A 10,748-nucleotide genomic window follows, 5' to 3' on the forward strand; every position below is an offset into this window, starting at 1 on the left:
GAGGCCAGAGGTGTGCCTTACAATTGTGTTGGCCTGAAAGTTACCAATTGTTGGAATAAGAGCCAATCAGCAATCTTCAGGTGTGGATTTTGGCAACCATTGGTGGCGTGCCAGTATGTGCCCCAGACCTAACTTTTGTGCACATAAACTTCTGAGATGATCGTCTTTCTAAAGTTCAAGGTGGAAAAATCTACTCTGAAATAAGTCTGCGTTCAGTAATGAGCCAAAAATCTTAATGCATTTTTACTGATAATACAAGAATGAAAATCAGACAATGCCATAGATCCATGTTTCCTGCAGATAAGGATTGCTTTCTCAGGACCAATTTCAATTCATTACACTTGCAAAACCCACTAAAAAATCTTTCTTGGCACTACTTCAGAATACACATAGCTATTCTCTACAAAAACTTACTTTTATTACCATGTGAAAGAGGTGCCAGGTAGGGAAGATTTTAAGGAAGAAAAGAAAATCAAAGATTTCTTTTTGTGCATTTGGGCTTACCTTCTGAAATCTTGAGAATGCTGGATGAGATTAAAAACTGACTGTTGGTGAAAAGACAGTAAGTTGAAAGTAAACTAATAGCATGGTTAGTGGGAAAAGAACCAGTTGAGACTTTCACCATGTGCAGCAGTGAGATTATTTGAGAACAAGCATCATCCACAAATATCCTTTCCCCAGAGTCAAAAGACCTCATCAGGTTAGAGACTAAGGAAAAATGACACCCCAATGGAAAGTGAGATGTTAGATTGGCTCTTGAAACAGAAAAAGAACACAGATTGAAATCTGTGAAGATCAGAATAAATTCTGTAGTTCAGTTAATTGTATTACACTATTATTAATTTCTTAGCTTTGAAGATTCTTCTCTGATGATGCAAAATAATCACATTGGGGAAATGAACGAAAATGGCACAGACCTTTCTGTGTCATTAATTTTTGCTGTTCTCTTAGGAGTCTAAGATGATTTCACAATGAAAAGTGGGGTTTGGGGTTTTTTGAGGGGGTGCTGCTAGGATTTGAACTCAGGGACTTGCACTTGCTAGGCAGGCACTGTACTACCTGAGTCACATCCTCGACCTTTTTTTGTTTTTTGGTTATTTTTCAGATATGGTCTCCTGTTTTTGTTCAGGGCTGGCCTGGAACTGTGATCTTTCTACCTCTGCCTCCTCTGGGATCACAGGTGTATACCACCACACCTGGCTTGTTGGTTGAGATGGTCACCAGCCTGACCTTGAACTGTGATCCTCTAGATTTCAACCCCCTTTGTAGGTAGAAAATTAGTCACTGTGCTAAACACTTTACTTACCAGTGTAAAGCCAAACCAATTCGCTAATAGTTCTTATCTAAACTCTCATGGAATTACAGAATTATTATGGAATTATAGAATTCCTATACAGAACTACTATGGAAGAAATATCAATGGTGAGTTTGTCATGTTTTCTTTACTTCAAAAATAGAGCAAAAGCTTTGAAGGGACTTCCTCAAGAACCAAAATTTACCTACACGCAGAACTGTCAGGAAAGAGTCTAGGCTTTGCTCCTCTTTGACCAATGTCGCAGACATAACCTAAGTAGCACGTTCCTTTTCTACAATAAAAAACAAGCCTTAAATGGGATACACATTTCTAATGTGTTCAAATCTCTGTATTAGAATCTGCAAAGACAGCTCTCTCTCTCTCTCCCTCTCTTTCTCTCATAGCTATGTCTCTTCAAAGTTCTCAAAGTCTAGTTGAGTATACATATGAACTGATAACTAAAATTTAAAAACCAGTAGGGAGTTATTTCATGTTCAATGAACAATATTATAGAACATTACAGGTCAAATAAAAATTAAAGTTAAGCTCTCTTTTTTAAACAAAATTAACCCTGTGATGTTTCTACAACTGTCTACTAGCTCTGAAAGAATACAGATGTCTGAGACAGCAGGTGGGCAGCTTGTCACCATCAGTCTGGCCCCTCTCTCCCTGCTCTTAATGTAGAGACCTGGGTGGCAACAGGATGGTGCCATCCATCCATCCCTTGGGCAAGGGTTATTTGCCCCCTTGCTTATTTTTCTCCAGAGAATATTATGTCAAGGGAAATTCCAGGAGGTTGTTCAGTCAGGCAATCTTCTAAAAGCACAATGCAGGTGAAAGTCTGCAAAAGCAGCAAAGACAAAAATGGAAAGACAAATAGGCTGCACAAACAGTGAAATGAGAGAGCTTCGTCTGCTTCCATGCTTTTAATTGTGGAAAACATGGAAAGGATGAATCAAAACTGCTTCATCAGCGCTTTAATTTTAGCAAAGCAAGCTTTCCTGAATGAGCAGGACCTGATAGGGAATTGCAGAGTACACGTTGCCAAATGCATAAAATTTCCAACTTTTGGCAACATTAAATACTCATAATTTCCTCTTTTCCCCCTTTTCATCAAATCAAATGTTATTACAGAGCCTTAGCAGACAAACCCCAGTTCACCATCAACTCTTTGGCTTCTCCCAGCTCATCTTACACTCATCCCAGGGCAGTAATTTAATATGTATAACGCGTTTCCATGAGAATCCTAGATTTTTTGCATTCAGATACATTGTTTTCTTGAAAATTCTAGAATGACAACCTGGCATTAGATTCTGTAGTGTCACATTGGTTTTTCCCTAAAAGCAAATGTCAGTCATATATGCTCACAGAAGATCATACAATGTTTGAGGGCAGTGAGCGGGGTCTCCAACAGGTCTGTCCCACACAGTCTGTGGCAATATGTTTTCTCAACAGTAGGTGTTCAATAAATCTTAACTGAATGGCTCATTGAATAAATAAATACATGACTGTTGGATGAATTAAATAAATTATTCCATACAAATCATTATGAACAACACTTGGTATTTTTCCCTCAAGAGACAGATACTATAATTTAAAATTATTCTATCCAATGAAAAGACACATACTTATTGAAAGTAGTGAGAGAAATCAAACAAGTTTCTGGCCAACTCATGCCCAATATCAACCTTAGCAAAATATAGTTTCAGCTTGAAAATAAGTAATCCCTTCAATGTTCCAGATATGTAGTCTGTATAAATAAACTCGACCCCATGCTGAGTCTCAGGTCTCATCCCAGCATTCTTGTTTCACTTCCTATTCTTCAATCCCCTCCTTCCTGTGGGTCTTTTTTCATACTGTCACCCCTTCCTGGAATGCCCTTTTCAACATGGTCAGCCACAAACTTCAACCCACATTTCACCATTCAGAGCATGTCCAACCTCTGCTGTCCTAATTACTCTTGGTCAGTTTGTTCCTTTTCCTTAATCTTGCAAGAAAAGGGGTGAGGTCTCAGGGGTCAGCTACACTTGCTAGGTTGGTGTGTTCTTGGCAGGACAGTGGTGCCTCTCCTTTCCTCTACTTAAGTCCTAGGTGCTCCTTGTCACTCCTGAAGCATGCCATGTATGCTCCTGCCTCTGCCTCTGTGTTTTCCTCTGCACCAGAAGTTGTTTCTGCATACAACTTTGTCTCCTTTGCTCGGCGTCTGCTCAGGCATGACCTCACTGGTGAGGGTTTCCCTGACGACCTACATAAAAGTTCCATGTGAAGGAGTCTTGCTTTGCTTACTGCCAAATTCCTAGTACCTGACACATACTGGACACCCAATAAACACTTTTTTTAAAAAGTGGGATTAATATAATTCATATTTTCTTGGCTTTATAAGGCACATTAGCATATTAAATAACCAAAGTAAATTTGATGAGCTTACTTGACTTTTCCAGAACATACATTAAGAAACACAGCTGCAGGGTATGTGGAATGTTCTCTCCTTTGAGGTGTTACACAGCTTATTAGAAGATACATATAGTTTGCTGTTATGTTCTTTAATTAATTTAGTGGCTATTATTTTTCCTCTCCCTGAGTTGGCTTTGGTCCTCCTTGAGTTTAGGGGCCATGTTGAATATTCTTCTGTGTCATTGTGGTGCTTGAGAAAGAGCAAGGCATACCACCAGTATTCAGTTGACTACTGATTGAGAATTGTCTCAGATTTGGTAACACCAGAGTTGAGCAGATTGAGGCAGAGTATACTTTCCTATTATAAGTGTTGAAATTTAAAAATAAAATTAATACTGAATTGGTATGACTTAGAAATTTCTGAAGAGAAATCTTTATCTTTGTTCACAACCAAATATGTGCTGTCATGTCTCATTCAAATATGATTTGGGAATTTAATTTTTCTGGCCTTATCATAGGAAGGTACCATTGAAATAAAAAAGAAGACAAAAATTCATTAGGTGGACTTTACAAATGCTTCTGTCAAAAACAACATTACTGATTGTTTTGGATATGAAGATTGAACAAAATATCCAGAACTGTGCTTTGGAAAACAGACAAACTTAAAGGACTGTAATAAAACCTTGTATTTCAAAGTGAATATAAAATTGCCATCACTTTAAAAGGCTTTTCTTTTTTTCTAGATTTGAAGATTCTGAAATGGCCTAGTTTCCTTCCAGTAGATATGGATTAGATGGATGCAAGAGTTTCTCTTTTTCTTAAAAAAAGCACACACAAGAACAGCCCAGCCATAAGCATTTGATGAGTCAACACTGTAGTTTTATGAGAATGCTGGTCTCCTCTTAGTGCAGTGACTCAGCCAGTTGCCCCAGGGACACACAAAGCACAGTATTTTATGACAGAAGTTTTTTTCCTTTTACAATGGTCTCTAAAGGGAATATTGTTTCTTGGAAACATAGACTCATACGATTTTGTTTAAAAGACAGAAACTGGTACTGAATTTTATTTTTAAATTCTAATTTTAAAATTTAAATAAATTGACTTTGTTTTCCTCAAGTAGATGCTAAAAAGTTTTTCCATATTTGAAAATAATCATTACTCTTAAAATATTTAAAAATTTTTATACCTTTATTTAAAAATTTCAAAATATTTATAAATTTTAAACTTGGTTGTAGCATTGCCATCTTAAATACATATTGAAACTAAAGCTTATATATCTATATCTATATATATTTGAGAAGATGAAGGCATAAATAAACGTGATTAGGAATAGTATATGAATTTTCTTTTATTATGTAGATAAGAGACATTTAGAAATTCAGAAAAAGTAATTTATACAGAGCAAAGGTTTTGCATGGTTTTTATCTATTATGTCCTTTTTTATTTTTCTTTTCACATGCTACCAAAAATATTAATTATCCAACTACTTCTGTAGGACTTCTAATAACTGTGTCTGCATCTAGGTGTCCTATCAAGATAAGAGATGCAGTATAGAGAAGAGGTTCCATATTTTATAAGAATAGGCAAATCAGAATTTAAAGGTTTCAAATGCTGGGGCATTGTTCATTCAAATGTTGCACAAGTCATGCTCCAGGTAAAAGAATGGAATAAAAGGGCCATTGGTGATGCTACAAGTTTGACAGGAGCATCTTGACTCAAGAAAACAGGTGCAGGAGGCTCACCAATGCCCATGGACAAGCAGCAGATTGAAGTTGAAGACCCAAAGATTAAAATCTAGACTTAGAGAACCAGAGGCACAGGGAGGATGGGCAAAGCCAGGGCTGGCTGGTACACTCTCCTTCACGAGTTTGAAGTGGGATGGGTAATGGGTGCGTGAACTTCAGTGACCAGTAGGGAGCTGAAAGATGTGACTGGGCATGGCCATGAGCTCACCTCCCCTGGAACCAGGAAGTAAAGAGCTCAGTGTTATTCAGGGATACAGATAGAGTCAGCTGCAAAACAATCTCAGGTGCTTCTCCCATATACTCTACCTCCTTCCATTGTTTTTTGTTGTGTTGTTTTCAGTGGTAGGAGAGTTTGAACTCAGGGCCTCATGCTTGCTAGGCGGGCTCTCTACCATTAGAACTATGCCCCCAGCCTTTTTTTACTTTAATTATTTTTGGAATAGTGTCTTGCTAATTTTTTTGCCCTGGCTGGCCTTGAACCATGATTCTTCTGATCTCTGCCTCTTGAGTAGCTGGGTTTACAGACTTTAAATATCCCCAATATATAATCTCCCTCTTCTTTGGCCCTGAAAGCTAGTTTCTTTTCCAGGACTCTCTGCTTTTCCCAGTTTTCTTGAGACTATTGATGAATAATTATCTATCATGTCAATACAGACTTTACCTCTTCCATCTTCATAATAATTCAATGAAGTATGTCTTTCCCCATTTTGCAGATGGGGAAATGTATAGTGACTTTTCCTCCAAAATCATTGTCTAAAAATTAACTGGTGCCAGTTGTGTTGTTAATTGTGCTGTGAAAGTAAAAACTAAATGAATGAAAAATAAAAATATACCATGATCTTGCTACTCAGAAATAGCCACTGTTGGCTAATATATATCCTAACTTGAGGCTACATATTTTTCTGAACTCATCCCCAAAGTCTAACATAATGCTGTATTATTTTGTCATTTCAATTATTACAGCTTTTTATTGGTATTTTAGACAGCACTCATATTTCTCATCCTTACCCCAGCCCCCCATAAACTCTCAAGGTAAGATAACAGCAGCCACTAGATTCTTCTCTGAACCACCTCATTGCCATCTCCACTGTTAACTATCTTGTCCTGAAAGAGAAGTTTCTCTTGAACAGATTCTAGATAGCAAGTTCATTCATGCACTTAGTTATCCTTATTATTTGTGAGCTCACAGGTACTCATGTTTTATAGTCGAAGAGGAAGGAGAATATAGAAAGTAATTAAGTTATCAACACATAAAATACTTTTGGAGAAAACCACATGGGAATTCAGAAAGAAACTCAAAATCTGGGCAAATATTTGATTTATGCATTCAATCGAGGCCAACTTTAATCATCTCTACAGATCTGTGCTGTCTGGCTTGTTCAGATCTCTCTGGTTTTCCCTCTTGATTTGGATAAATTGAAATGGAGCCTTATCAATCCAGTTCTGCTTCTCAGTGCTGTCATGAACAGTTGGCTCTGGTTTACATAATGACGCTTGGAAGAAAAGTCTTATTTTAACAATGCTGTTGACTTTCCAACTTCACTGTTACCACAGTCATCCGAGTCTAATTTACTCTTCTGGGGCCCTAATCATTCTACAGCCTGAGTTGGACAGAAAGAAAATAATTTGTTCACTTAACAGAAAGAAAGTCTATACTCCCAAAACAAAATGAGGCAGACAGTGATCTTTGAATTAACAGGCTTTGCTGACGGACCCTTTTCCCTACTTTTCATCAGTTTAGTGACAGCAGACTCTGGACAGAGATAAATGAGAGGTCAAGCTATCCTTCATTTTTCCAGAGGATTATTTTGTCCACAGATATGGCACAAAGAAGGAAGTAATAGTCAGACCAGCCTGTAAGAAAACAACAAAAAAGGAAAGCTAACAAAAGCTCATTCTCTTAGCCCTTGCTCTGGCCCCAACCTCAGCATGGTGAGCACTCCCACTGGTACACATGGTTTTGTTTTTTTTTTTTTCCAGTGAGAGGAGAAGAAAAAACAAAGTTAATATGTGGTAAAGATAATTGTACCTTAAATAGTAGATGCTTATGCTTTTTCTGAGTTTATAGCTGATGTTAAAATACCAAAAAAAATAAAAATAAAAAAAATTTTTTAAAACTGTAGTTACGTTGTTTGGTAACACAAAAGGCTTAAGACCACACATGTGGTGGTTTGTGAAAATATATCAACTAATTGATTTTTAATGAAAAGACTAGTAATAAGCCTGATATGTAACGGGAGGTCAAAGTTTTCACTATCTATTTTTTGGAAGAAAGAAAAATTTCCAAATAGTATTATTATGCTTATAGTATATTGAAAAAAAAAGAGAAGGGTTACTCTTATGACAAGTACAATGAAAACATAAAGTAAAAAGAAAACACATGACCTTGCTGTAGGATTTCCTTATTTGTGATGAAATTTGATTCATCTCAGTCTACTTGCTTTCTGAGTTAGGGTCATCCATGGAAGATAACTTTTAGATTCTTCAAATTTTCTCAGGGAAAAAAATGAATTCTTAGTATACAAAAAACTTTAAAATAGGTTCTCATTTCTATTTGTTCAATCATTTAAAATGTATAGCTTGAAGTAACACAGAGACAGAAGGACTTCTTAGAGATTTAGCACTCCTTAAGAATGTCAAATGAAATTCAACAATTAGGATTACTACTGATGAAACTGCTTTTAAGTGGACACACCAATGAATTTATTGTCTTTAAGGTTTATGTGAGAAAATGCTAATGGCTTATACATTGTGGAATAAAACAAGTGCATGAGAATTAAAAGATCCAGATGCTCATGTGTGTCTTATAAATACCACAAATAAAATAGTTCATTTTGGTAAGGTACAAATTATGAAAAATGCCATTTATGGTATTTCAAGAAAACTTTCTACCTAAGTTTTCTACTTGTTTCTGATGTAGAGACTCAAATAAAATAGTAAATTAGTTCACTTTATAGACTGGAAAGCAGTGTGTAAATCTAGTAATGCAGCTTCGGAACCAATTCTGAAAACTAAAGCAAAGTGATGAGCACATCGATCTATTTGAGTCCTGCTACACAGTTGTGTTCGGGGAGAAAAACTTCAGCTAGGTAGTTATGGTATGTACATTTTATGTACGTATATTAGACTTCAGTTAAACTACTTCTGTTATATGCTGTGGGGAATATATTTTTTTAAAAAGAGGTTTGAGTTTGTCTGAAGCTCATGTGCAGAGCTCCAGATGGAAGTATAGGATCCTGGCAAGATCTGTTCTCGTGAGAGTGAATAAATGGAGCCTTTTCTTTTTTCAGATGCAAGATTCTTTGCAATGTAATCTAACTTACACTTAAAATATAGTGGCCTGCAAATATAATAAAGTAACTGAGTATGTTTTGGTGTTCCATTCTTTTCTGAGATTCTTTAACTGGTATCATGGGATGCTTTAGGAATGAGAACAAACCCATTTCAAAGAAACACTTTGGCCCTGTAGTTCTTTTCAGAGCACTCTAATGATGAAGGAGTTATTTTCTGGCATCAGTTGAATGATTCTGGCATATTATGAATAAGGAATTTATGGAGAAAAAGCATTATACAAATGATGATAGTAATAATTACCAGTTATAAGGTAAGTGTACATTAGTGACTGTTTAGCAGTTTTTGTGTTGTGACTTCTTGCTTAATTCTACCATCACTGTCCTAGCTTCCTTGTTGTATGCCTGAACTACTTCACTGATTTAAAAAGTACTGATCACTCTAGTTCTGTTTTCTCTTCCTCTTAAATTCAGTCTCACAGCATTGCCAAAATGAATCTCCCCAAGGACCAAATTTGGTATTGCAAAAACTGTGATCAAAATCTGTCAGTTTTCCCCATTTCCTATCAAAATGAAAGGGCTAACATTACAGTGGCTTTCCATAGCCACTAATCTGTCTCCCACACATTTCTGTTAATGCTTGTATTCTACTAGGACCCACAACACATGTAATCTCTGGAAAAGCCACCTTTTGCTGTCTTTTGGCCTGCTCGTGAGTTTGTGTGTAATGAACGTTTCAGTCCTATCTGAAACCCTACTCCATCTTCTAGGGCCAGCTCTGAAGCCCCTCCTCCACACGCGCATCATCTCAGTGGGTGTTGAATGTTCTCTTCTCTCAGATAGTGCCACACGGGCTGATAATACACGTAGTCATCTATATACGGTATGTCTTAAGTTTCCAATTACATTGTTACTTTCTTTAATAATAATAATAATAATAATAATAATAATAATAATAATAAATAGTTGTTCTTTGTTCCTAGCCCCCAAGTATTAATTTAATGGATGCAAAATTAGAAAATCATACTGAGCCATGAAACTACTTAAACCTTAGTATTGCAATAGTATATCAGAGGATACTCAATCTAAATGATTCTATTACTAGTTATTGAAAATTTTGTAGAGAAAGCCAAATACTGATAGTTCTTTGAATTCTTATCTTTCTTTAGACTGCTTTAAGAGGGTTGCCGGTAAAATAGAAAATATCTTTCAATACATTGTATTTCATATTTCTTTTAAATCAGTAAGCTTATATTTACTGATTTCCATGAGGTGAATATTTTAGAAATTTAAACAGACCATTTCAATGCATATTATATTGCTGAAGAGTCCAGAAGATGAATTGGCTATCTTTGCCTGCTAGAAGGATGTACCTGCTGAGTGAAAGAGGCCTTAAAACACTTACCGAGTTGGAGATGCAAGTTAGCAATGGGGGCATGTAGAGGAATTGGCAGGGGAAATGAAACTTAGAAGTGCAGCCCAGGCAGAGGGAGGAGGAAAGTCATCACTGGGAGGACAAACAAAAAAAAAATACATTAACTTGTTTTTCTCTGATCTGGCCTGTGCTGTTCTCTTTCATTTTCTCTCTCTCTCTCTCTCTCTCTCTCTCTCTCTCTCTCTCTCTCTCTCTCTCTCTCTCTCTTTCCCTCCCACCTCTTTCTTTTTGCTCTAGAAATATTGGTCACTTTCAGTTCCTCACTTTTAAGTGCATTATTTATAACTTCTGTGTCTCAGCTTATTCCTTGTCCCCTATTGGAAGGTTATACACCTCCTGTTATCTCCTCCCTTCTTTTGCCTACTCAACTTCTAATATCTTAATAACTTGTACATTTCCTCTTCCAAAAAAGATTGTCCTGGTTCCTGGAGTAGAGATTCCATGATTCTGGCTGATTATCACTTTCATCATACCAATCATATTGTGCATAACCTTCTGTATACATTTGGTTTTACCTATCTCTAGGTCTCAGGTGCTTGGAATCATATGAAGATTGCAACTGGTATTTATTGGTTGAATATTGTTGAATA

Source organism: Castor canadensis, chromosome 3, assembly GCF_047511655.1.
Source record: "Castor canadensis chromosome 3, mCasCan1.hap1v2, whole genome shotgun sequence".
NCBI lineage: Eukaryota > Metazoa > Chordata > Mammalia > Rodentia > Castoridae > Castor > Castor canadensis.